We start from the raw sequence: 12,501 nt of genomic DNA, 5'->3' as shown, positions 1-12,501 counted from the left end.
TTCTTACCCAGATACTCAGCCGCCTGAATATGCCCTGATTCATTCGCATGCGAGTTTGCTAGAGAAGTCAGTTATCTTTTTTTGTGGAATCAGTGTGTGTAGCTCCTGTTTGGGAAGTCTGGCTTTGATGAATACCAGTTGGGATTATTTAGTTGCAGTTACAGAAACATCCAACCCAACCTGGCTCAGTCAAAAAGGGAATTGATTGACTCAGAAGCTGAGAACAGGGTGACTTGCTTCAGGCACAATTCTATTCAAGCTTCCAGCCTCTCAGTAGCACCTGCTTATTTTCTGAATCTTTATTTCTTTGTTTTGCCTTTCATTATGTTGAGCCTGCTTAATCCATTCATTGTCTTATGTTCTAGGTCAAATGTTATGAGTGAGAGTCTCTTTGTCAGTGAAATATCCTAGCATCTCATTGACTCTAACTAGGTCATGTATGACCCATAATGTCAATGGACAAGGAAATGAGATGCTGATGGCTTAAGCCTGGGTCACAAGTTCTAACCTTAAGGTCTGGGTGTGAAGTCAGCTTTAAAGAAACTGTCTGGAAATGGGGTGATTGCTGTGAGGACTCTGGGAAGTTGTGTGCAGTTTTAATATCTTTATATTTATAAAACGATGTGTATGCATCACACGATGTTTTGTCTCCAATTGCACAAGCTATTTGCTCACCTTGAAAATAGCTAGCATTTGCTCTTGTAAAACGAGAGTTCACTGTTGGTGGGAATGTAAACTGGTTCAACCTCTTTGGAAAACAATATGGACACTTCTCAGAAAATTAAGAATTAAGCTTCCATATGATCCAGTGTTTTCACTTCTTAGTATCTACTCCACAGACCCAGAAATACTGTTTCAAAAAGACATTTGTGCCCCTGTGTTCACTGCTGCATTCACAATGGTCAAGATCTGGAAGCAACCTAAATGCCCAAGTACAAATGAGTGGATGGAGAAATTGTGATTTATATACACAATGAAATACTACTCAACTGTAAGAAAAGATAAAATTTATTGCTCTGTAGATGGAACTTTAAGATATCATGCTTACTAAAGTCTTTTAGAAGGAGAGGGACAGCCACGCCACTGGCCGAGCAAGTGAAAACAGAGATAGATAAATGGGACTATCTTAAACTAAGAAGCTTCTGCACCTCCAAAGAAACAGTGACCAAAATACAAAGACAGTCTACAGAATGGGAAAGGATATTCACCGAATACACATCTGACAAGGGGTTGATATCCAGGATATACAAAATACTGGTTAAACTCCACAAGAAGAAAACATCCAACCCCATCCAAAAATGGGGCAATGAAATGAACAGAAACTTTCTCAAAGAAGAAATCCGAATGGCAAAAAAGCACATGAGAAAATGCTCTACATCATTAATCATCAGGGAGATGCAGATCAAAACCACAATGAGATACCATCTCACACCTCAGAGACTGGCCCACATTCAAAAGAACAAAAGCAACCGATGCTGGCGTGGATGTGGCGAGAAAGGGACACTCCTTCACTGTTGGTGGGAATGTCCACTGGTTCAGCCCTTCTGGAAAACAGTATGGACGATTCTCAAAAAATTAGAAATTGAGCTCCCATTTGACCCAGCAATACCACTCCTGGGAATATATCCCAGAGAGGCAAAAATGTATAGTCGAAGTGACATCTGCACTTGTTTGTTCATTGCAGCACTCTTTACAATAGCCAGAAACTGGAAGAAACCTGAATGCCCAAGAACAGATGACTGGTTAAAGAAACTTTGGTACATCTACACAATGGAGTACTATGTAGCTGTTAGAAAAGATGAAGTCATGAAATTTACATACAAGTGGTACAATATGGAAAGTATCATGCTAAGCGAAATGAGTCAGAAAGAGAGGGATAGACATAGAAAGATTGCATTCATCTGGGGGATATAAAGTAACAAAGTATGAGATTAATACCCAAGAATAGCTGAGATCAGCACCAGGAGGATTACTCCATAACTTAGAGGCCAGCCGGGTATCCTAGAGGAAAGGGCAGTTCAGATAGAGAAGGGAGCACCAAATAAAGGATGTTTGGAGGATCCTCCCAGGAGGGGAGATGCATGTCGAAAGTAGACTATGGACTGAACATGTTTGCCACTCAATGCCTCTTTTGCAGACCACAACACCCAAAAGGAGAGAGAGAACACAGGGGATTTCCCTGCCACAGAGACAGGGGGGATGGGGGGATGGGGGTGGGAGGGATATTATCCATGGTGGTGGAAAATGGGCACTGGTGGAGGGATGGGTATCTGATCATTGTATAATTGAAACCAAAGCACAAAAAATTGTAAATCTACAACTTTAAAAAAAATAAAATAAAATAAAGGGGAAAAAAAAAAAAGAAGGAGAGGGACAGACACTGAATGATCTCTTTCATATGTGGGATATAAAGAAATATAGTAAAGAAATAAATGGCCACAGGCGACAGAACTACAGAGCTGAGCTTACCTGGGGAAGGTGAAAGGGTCCTTGAGACGCTGGTAGAGGAAAGTAGGCACTCTGGTGGAGAGTGTGGTATTAGAACAATGCATACATGAAATGATCATTAGTATCATTATATACCACATTACCTAAATACAAGTGGAAAAGAATTCACATCCCAAACTAGGGTGACTTGAGGAAAGGTTGCTTATTGAATTGACTTTCAAGAGTGAAAGTAGTTGACAAAACGTTGGTGAAGTGGCTCAGTATAGAAACTATGACGTTTTTAAACATCAATATGGGACCACCTATATTCATCAAAGTGAGAAAATCCTCCACTGATTTGATATTGGAACCAATTGCAAAAACCTTTTAATATTTTTTCTAAGATGGCTATGATATTTAGTTATAATGCGCAATCAGGATGTTTCTGGAAAGAGTGGGATTCTTTATAACAGAAACTTGAACTGGCGTGGCTTTTTGTCCCAGAAAGGAGCAACATGATGCCTGCCATAGCCATGCCACCGGACCTGAACCAGGCTGTTTTACTTGGGACGAGTGAGAGAGCTCCCTGCCCCAAGGGACCCAGCCCTGGTAGCCGATAACCTACAGAACCCAACTGCCGCCATGCTCAAGGCCGCTCCCCACATGCTTGGGCCGAGCCTCATACATGACTGAAGTCTGACAAAATGCACATATTCCTTGACCATGCAGCTGCATTTGTGGCTCTGTGACACATCATAAGACACTCCCTACCCATTCTCCAAGAGTACTACACCACATTTGATGGGGTTCAAATAGTAAGTAGGCAACCAATCATAGAGGGAAATATATATGTATATATATATATATATGTATATATATAGTTATGCCTCTCAGAGAACCAGGCAAGTTACCAAGAGTATCCTGTCCCCTGCCCGCATGGGCAGAGCCTGGCAAGCTCCCTGTGGCGTATTCGATATGCCAAATACAGTAACGACAATAGGTTTCATTCCCCTGACCCAGAAAGAGCCTCCAATCATTGGGAAAAGACAAGTAAGAAGAGGCTGCTAAAATCTCAGGACTGGGAGGAATAGAGACATTACTGGTGCCTGCTTGAGTAATTTGATGACCAACGAGTGACAGTGATATATATATGCATGTATACATATTTTCAGATATATATATACAAAAGTTCATATCATTCAACCTGTAACAACGTGTTAGTGATATCCTAAAGAATATTATATAGCCCTTGCCAAAATAGAATAATCTTCATACTATTTCCTCTAGGGATATCTTTTTGTGGTTTTTCATAAGAAACAATACAAAATATATTATTTCGGTTGTGCTTTGTAACAGGGCTTGAGGCTTGGGGTGGAAATATCCCAAAAATGGTGGTGGGAAGGTGTAAAGGTGGTGTGATTTGTGTTTGAAGATTAAATGTAATCAAATATTGTGAACTACCTCATAAAATAAAATTTAATAAATAATAAAAAAAAGAATCTTGAAACATTGAGAAGTCCCTAAGAGTCTTTTATTAGGATGATTTACTAGGATGCATATACCAAAAGAAGATCTCATACTATTATACATTCTAAAGATTTTTTATATGTTTCTCTAAATAAACATCTGGGTATTCAATTTTTCATATTTCTTGTCAACTCTTGACCTTTAATGTTCAAACTTTTAACTACTGAACAATTGTTACTAGTTATATACTTCCTTTCTTCAAATAGTGTATTGTTGTCTATCAGAACATCTATATACACTGCACATGCATTATTTCATTTGTCCCTCATAACTACTCTATGACATAGAGGCTATTATTATTCCCATTGTGTGGAAGATGAAACAGACCTAAGTTAGATATCTTGCCCAAGGTCACAGAGTTAAAGTCGGAGACCTTAAATAAAACAAAGGTGTTTTTTTTCCCCCTTCTGCCCTTGCCTACCTCCCAATAGTATTAGATGTTGAATCTAGAAATAAACTGCTTCATGAGATTATATATTGACTGTGACATTGATTTACATAGGAGAGAGGAATCAAGCAGCTGAACAGTTATTTCTCTGGAGAGGGTTTGGGATTTGAAATGATCTCCAGAAGGGACTCTGCTAAGGTCCATGAAAAGGTGCTTTGCAGCTGGACTGTGGGAGCTTAGAGTGACGTCTCAGAGACTGAAACCTGTGGGTGGAGGTTGAACTCAGAGGCATTTAACAGTCATGTGCACTGGGAGAATTGCAAGCTGCTTGACTTAGCTGGAGCACAGGGTTTTAGAAGCACGGACGTAGGGAGGAGAAAGCAGGATTTAATCTAAGGACTGATCTGTTTATAGCAAAAGGGATTTCGCCAAGGTAAAATGAAGAATCACTGAGACATTTTAAGATAAAGTTAAAAGATTCAAAATTAGTATTATTCACTATTTAAAAATTTCCAAGTTTTAATGATCTTGAAAACTTTTACTGTTTAAGTTTTTACTGTGTAAAATCTGAGAAGTATTTAATTAATTTTTACTTTTTAGCCACACTGAGCTGTGTTCAGGGGTTACTCCTGGTTCTGCACTAAGGAATTACTCCTGGCGGTGCTTGGGGGACCATATGGGATGGCAGAGATCAAGACCTCATCAGCTGCTTGCAAGGCAAATTCCTTACCTGCTATGCTATTACTTTGGTCCTTAATTTACTATTTTAACTCTTCTTGGTAGGGGTGCTGTGTCACATCTCGTGGAACTGGGAGCTACTCTGGGTGCTATGCTGGGAGTTGATCCCAATGGTGCTTAGGAAACTTAAGTGGTGCTAGGTATTGAATCAGGAATGGCTGGATACAGACAAGTGTCTTAACCCCTGTACTATCTTTCTGGCTTTTCACCCTTTTAACTGTGCAATTTGCTGGCATTGAATATGCTCACAACACTCCAGTTATCTCTTCTATTTCCAGAAACATTAATCATTTATGAGTTTGTGTTGTTAAACAGTCTCTCCCCTTTTCCTTTGATAGTCTATATAGGTCCCTGGAAGCTGCACTGAAAAAGTGGGAAACATAAGCATATAAAATAGATTAGTGTGAGGAGTGATGTGGTTTGTGACTTAATTTGAAAGGACAAATGTTAATGACACAATTTTTAGGAATGGGAGAGGCCACGCCATGGTGTGTGTGTGTGTGTGTGTGTGTGTGTGTGTGTGTGACTCCTGCTAAATCAGTGAGATCATAGGGATGTTCCATCTTATTAGGAATAGCTATGCTATTACTTTGGTCCTTAATTTACTATTTTAACTCTTCTTGGTAGGGGTGCTGTGCCACATATCGTGGAACTGGGAGCTACTCTGGGTGCTATGCTGGGAGTTGATCCCAATGGTGCTTAGGAAACTTAAGTGGTGCTAAAGGGCCTGTCTATATTTTCCTGAAAAAGAAAGGCAACCAGTGCCCCATATGACTGTCATGACTAATACTTCTGATGACCATCTCATGGGTCTCAGCTTAGCTATCAAACACACAGTAAGCACTTCCTGTATATATGATTCTGAGTCAGATGCCAAAACCCAAAAAAGAGTAGATGACATCATACATTCCCCTCAAAGGGATTACAATGCCTCTGGAGCAAAGGACTTGGGCCTGTGGACCCATGACCTTAAGTGGATGCAATCAGTCCCCCCACCTAAATCCTACTCCAATCTGTGCTGATTTTACCTTCACATTACACTAGCTATGACTTTTCACTGCACTAATCACATCATCTTACCTAAGATTAAAGTATCCTTATATTAACCCTCAGTCTGCTCATCCCATAATAACAGATACTCCATCTATTTTTTTCTTCATTATTATCTCTCTAGTGTCTAGTGTGTAAATCTTGGATCATGAAATGTCCTAAGCAAGAATATACTGAACAGTACTTGCCATAATTTTATATATGTATATACTTGTATACATGAGAATAGCAATTATTTATTCAATATATGTATACATGGGTCAACTGTATGTGAAAGTTTTGAATGCACAAACAAAAAAATCACAACTATAATCCAACCATTGTTTTAAAATTAATTAATTAATTGATTGATTTTGGTTTTGAGGCCACACCTCGCAGTACTCAGGGTTTACTCCTGGCTTTCTGCTTAGGGATCACTCCTGGTGGTGCTCAGGGGAGCATATGCAGTGCCTGAGGATTGAACCAGTATCAATCACATGCAAGACAAACACTTTAACCCCTTTGCTATCTCTCCCCTGTCCTCATTTTATTTTTAAAGCTTCTATGTTGAAATCAACAGACTCTTTAAGACCTTAATGCTTTTAGAAATGCCTAAGACTTCAGAGATTACAAAACTCTATTAGTCAGGCATGTGAGCTGTACCTTTGTGAGGTCTGGCCACCCACAGCAGTGAGGCCCAGAGCTGTGCGGAGTACCCAAGAAGCGATTGTCTCTAGGCTTGTAATACACTCAGACAGACATCACACTGCTCAGTGCTAATTAGTTAGAAGACTATTAATAGGCCTCAGCACTACTCTGAAGACCCATTCTGCCTCCTTGCTCTCAGAAGACAAGCTCACTCATGAGTCATTGAAAATATTGAGGTCATCACTTTGCTTTCTGGTAACTGCCCACTCTACCTACGATTTACCTACACACACCCTTGTCTGTCCGCTCACAGTTCAAGCCTGGCCATCCTCCAGGAAAGATGAGGTGCCCTCCTTTCAGCCTAATAGGACCTCCGCCAGAGTCTGCATTTCCCTCCTCTCCCAACCAACTCTCCCTGTCCCTCCCCTACTTCCAATTAGCTGTTTCTCCTGATGCCCTCTGCCCTCTCAACCTATGAATAATCCCATGAGCAGATCTCACTCCCCAGGCTTTCCTGGGTTACTGTAACGCCCTCCTAAACTTGTTCACATTTTCATTTTTCCTTTAAAGTCAGAGGACTTTTTTTAAAATGTAGAATCACAGGCAATTCCCAATGCAGACTCAAATTCTCAGATTTTCTGCTGTTTTCAGATATAACAGATTATATGAAACTCTTTTACTTTCCTCCTTCTTTTCTTTATTGTTTCCTCCCTCCTTCCCTGTTTCCTTCCTTCCTAATTTGTTTGCAGGAAGAGGACACACCTGGTGATGCTTAGGGCTTACTCCATATCTGTGCTCAGGGAAAACTCCTGGTGAGCTCAGGAATCATATGTGGTGCCAGGGATAAAACCTGGGTCAACCATGTGCAAGGCAAGCACCTCAATCTCTACTATTTCTTCGGCCCCCAAACATAATTCATTTGTATACCTGAGTATTTATCAGCAGTAACCCGTTTCTTGGGGTACACCTTGCAGCAGATAGAGCATAGCTGTGCAGCATCTTGCCTAGTCCTCAGCCTTGGTCTTTCCTCACACACCTTCACTGCCTCTCTCCTCTCACTGACTTATTCCCTGCTCCCTGTTTGTGTTCCTGGTTCCTCTTGAAAATTAAGTTCACGGTGACCTCTTTGTTCCTACTGTCGATTGGTCAATCCTTGTTACCTGCTTCTGACAGTGTGACAACTGTACTGCATCACACTTCTTTTGCTTTTCTTCTGACTAGTAGTTCATTTTTGTTGTTTCCTTTCTAGTTGTCTTTTTTCCTGCCTAACTCTTCAAGCTCTGCATTCTCAGGATTCAGAGCAGAGCCTACCATTGACTTTCCTCGTTCTCCAAACTTTCTGTGATTTAAACCTCATTGCTTAGTTCTGTGTACATTTCTTATTATATTGTGTTTATTATTCTTATCATTGTACCTTGTCATCCTCTGGTCTTCTAGAGCTTTAGTTTATCATTGTTGAAGCTTGCTTCAACAATGGATACAGGATACAGGCTCCCTTCCAAGGAGAATTACACTGTGATTCCTCCTAAAGTTAGTCTTTTGGTATTACAGTCAGTGCTATTCCTGAGGGCTGGAGTGATAGCACAGCTGTAGGGCATTTGCACGGCCAGCCTGGCCGAGCCAGGTTTGATTCCTCCGTCCCTCTGGAAGAGCCCGGCAAGCTACCGAGAGTATCTCGCCCGCACGGCAAAGCCTGGCAAGCTCCCCGTGACGTATTCGATATGCCAAACACAGTAACAAGAAGTCTCACAATGGAGATGTTACTGGGCCCGCTTGAGCTATTCCTAAAGGCAATGAGCATGGCAATGATGTTGAAACATGATTGATAACATTTTAAGATGAGGCAACAGATTTTCTCAAGTCTTCAAGAATTTTCAGTTGTTTTCCTATCTTGCATCCAACATTTCTTGTTAGGATAGTCTCCTCAAGTTTAGAACCCAGAAGGAAACTTCTATAGTTCCTAATGAAAAGGGGCCCTTCTTCTTTGATCTATGCCATGAAGCACCGCCATTTTTTTTTTATCTTTTTCATCCTCCCTCATTGAGCCTTTCAAGCTTTGCTTCCCTTTCCCCTGCCTGCCTAACCGAGACCTCACTGCTGACCTGTAACCAAGTAAGTGGTAACAGATTCTGCATGCCTAGTGGAAGAGGGAGCAATAATAATAAAAAAAAAGGCTAACACGCTAAGAACTTCCCATTAAAGACACTGCTGTCATTTGTTTATTCTGCTGGGGGCTTTGACCATACCCAGTGATGATCAGGGCTTACTCCTGATTCTGTACTGGTGGCACTCAGAGGATCATATGTAGTCCCGGGGATTAAACCAAGCAACTGCATGCAAGGCAAGTGTCATACCTCCTGTATTGTCTCTAAAGCCCAAGGTTGCCATGTGTTTCCCCCCTACCCAGAGATAAGCATGCAAACACATCAGGCTATAAATGAGGATAGTTTTGCAAAGTATCTCTCTGAGTTTTCTTGCCTGCTAGAACAAATGATCACAAAATTAGTGACTTCAAACAACAGAAATTAATTTTCTTATGGGTTTTGGAAACTGGGAGTGTAACAGCCCAAAGTCAAGGTTAGCAGGGCTGGTTCTGGCTGGAGGCTCTAGGGTGATCTGGTGCCTTGTTCTTTCCTAGTTTCAGGACTCCTTGGCTTGGGACCTGCACTCCATGGTTTGTGGCCTATTCCTCACATCACCTTGCCAACTGGATCCTCTGTCACATTCTTACTTTCTCTTCTCCCTTTTTTTTTCTTTTTGGGTCACACCCAGTGATGCATAGGGGTTACTCCTGGCTTTGCACTCAGGAATTACTCCTGCCGGTGCTCAGGGGACTATATGGGATGCTGGAATCAAACTTGGGTTGGCCGTGTGCAAGGCAAACGCCTTTTCTGCTGTACTATTGCTCCAGCCCCTCTTCTCCCTTTTATAAGTTATAAATTCCTGTTTCTCTCTTATACTAATCCTTGTGATTACATTTAGGGTTCACCAGATAGTCCAGGCTAATTTTCCTATTCATGATTCCAGGATTAGGACATGGATGCATTTGGGTGATATTATTTAGTATATACACAGACACACAAGCACACATATATAATATATATGTATATATGTACATATATATATATATGAGATGTTTGGGAATTGTCTTTGCAGATGCCTGATCTTGCTTTGGTCTCTGACACCTTGTGACCTCCTGGGCTTCACTGGATATAGCTCTGGGGACCTCTGAGCACCATCATAATAGCCTCTTAGTACCCTAGCACTAAAATGCTGACCCAGTTAGTTGAATGTTGCAGGAAGTAGCTCCTGTGTCCCCTGAGGAACGATTATTATTACGTAAATAATCATATTAATTTTATAATATATAATATGAAGTATGTAAAACCACTCTATATACTAAAACATGCTTATGTATGTGTAAATTTGATTTTCTTTAAATATATACATATTTATATTATATAAAATGTTATGAAAATACAAAAATATTTATATATAATATAAATTCAGTAGCATTTTAAAATTCAGATATTTTTCTATACCTATATGCATGTATTTTATTTATTAGGGGGTCTTGAGATCTTTGGCCATACCTGACAGTGCTCAGGGACTGTTTCAAACTCTGTGCTCAGGAGTGATTCTGTGGTTGTGCTCAGGGAACCATATATGGTGCTGGGAATTCAAACTGAACTTGGCTTCATGGAAGATAAATGCCTCACCTTCTGTAATATCTCTCTAGTCCTAATATATATATATATATATATATATATATATATATATATATGTACTTAAATATAAGTACCCGCTTCACTCAAATGAGAGAAAGAATCCGGAGTTCTGACCTCTGAGAGGGTCAAGAATCAGGGACGCTGTTTCATTTGCCAAGGTGTCGAAAATCAGATGGGCTGGACAGGTAATGAAATTTGGAGATGACTGCTGGACTAGAGCCGTTACCGACTGGATTCCATGGGACATCAAAAGATCGCATGACCGCCCACCTACATGATGGTCAGACTTCTTCGTCAAGACCCTTAATGATCGGTTTGAGGCTCTTCATGTTCCTAGAATGAGCAGATGCCATTGGGCTACACTAGCATGCTACAGAGACAAATGGAGACATTACTGGTGACCACTCGAGCAAATTGATGAGTAACGGGATGTCAAGTGATCAAGTGAAATATAAGTATTTTTGTATTTATTTTTATTTAGATTTAAATGTATATTTAAAGAAAAATCTTATGAATAGTACATCCATGCACTTAAAATATCCTATTATTTATGGATTTTATGTATGTATTTACAAGCTTGCATACCTGAAAGTTTACTTGGAAAGTCAACCTTCAATATATATACTGACATATCTTTAATAAAGCCCTTTAAGAAAGAAAACTGCTCGTGGTGCTCTGGGGGCTCACCAGGTGTACACCTGGCAGTGCTGGAGAGGGGGGGTCTGTGCTGAAATGGAGGGAATTTAGGGCCTCACACATTCAAGCGGGCCCTCCCTGGAAGTGCTCAGGGACTCCAGAACTGCACCTGGATATGCTTGAAGAATATGGTGCCACAGATCAAACCTGGTTCCCTGGACCAACTCCCCAACCTTTTGGTAACCTTGTCCACTCACTCAATTTCAACGTTCATTTTGGAGGAGGAATGTCAGAATCATATTTCTAACGTAAAATGCTAAAAGTTCTACTTTACCTGCTTTTCTCTTGGTTTCAGGTGTTTTAATGATCATGTTTTTAATTTGTAGAGGTTATTATTTTCATAATCCGTCAGGGTTAAATATTTGGCATGTTAATACTCTTGTTATAAAAGTACATCAATGTTTAACTTACCTTACTTAATGTAGTCAGTCTTTTAATCCACTTTAAGACGAGATTAGCCTGGGGTAGAAGAACTAGCTCCTTGGGCTGAAAGCTTACTGACCTGGTTCAATTCAATTCTCTTTATTGCCATGAGGCGCATCCCTCCTCCCCCACCACAGAGTCAGAAGTAGCCCCTGAACACAACTGGGTGTGGCCCCAAAAGAACCAAACAAAAACAAAAAGAAAAGAAAGAGATAGGCCAGAAAGATGCATTCGAAATTCTGACAAATTAAATTAGTGAAAATGTGATCTAGAGTATTCAAGTTGAATGGAGATTTTAGCAGATTACCCATTCATTGCTTCCCATGTTTAGCAGAGGTGGATTATGATGAACATGCAGTAAAAACCACATTTTGCAGCTCAGACCTTAAATAATATTATTAAATACCATAAGTGCATTTTGCTAGTAAACAAATGATTTCTTAATAGAACTGCTTATTATCTTCATGTCAAAACTTTCAAATGTCTAAGGAAATCAAACTTAGTGAAAAGAATAATAAGCTGAAAAAAAAAAAGAATAATAAGCTGACTGATAGTACAGCAGTAGGGCGTTTGCCTCGCGCACAGCCAGTTCAGCGAGCCAGGTTCGATTCCTCCACCCCTCTCGGAGAGTCTGCAAGCTACCGAGAGTATTCAATATGCCAAACACAGTAACAAGAAGGCTCACAATGGAGACGTTACTGGACAAGCTCGCGCAAATAAACTGACTGAAAAAATAGAAATGTTCTTTATTAAAACTCTGCCTTTTTGGGTTTTGACTATCATTTATCGATGTTATGTTTTATGTAGTTTTAGCACTTCCTGTGAGTTGAGATCCTTTCATCTGGTTTTTATATTTATGATGTTTATGCGAACAGTTATATATTCTTGGGTTTCATC

Source organism: Sorex fumeus, unplaced genomic scaffold (assembly GCF_029834395.1).
Source record: "Sorex fumeus unplaced genomic scaffold, SorFum_2.1 ptg000002l, whole genome shotgun sequence".
Lineage (NCBI taxonomy): Eukaryota > Metazoa > Chordata > Mammalia > Eulipotyphla > Soricidae > Sorex > Sorex fumeus.
This window is presented reverse-complemented; position numbering follows the sequence as displayed.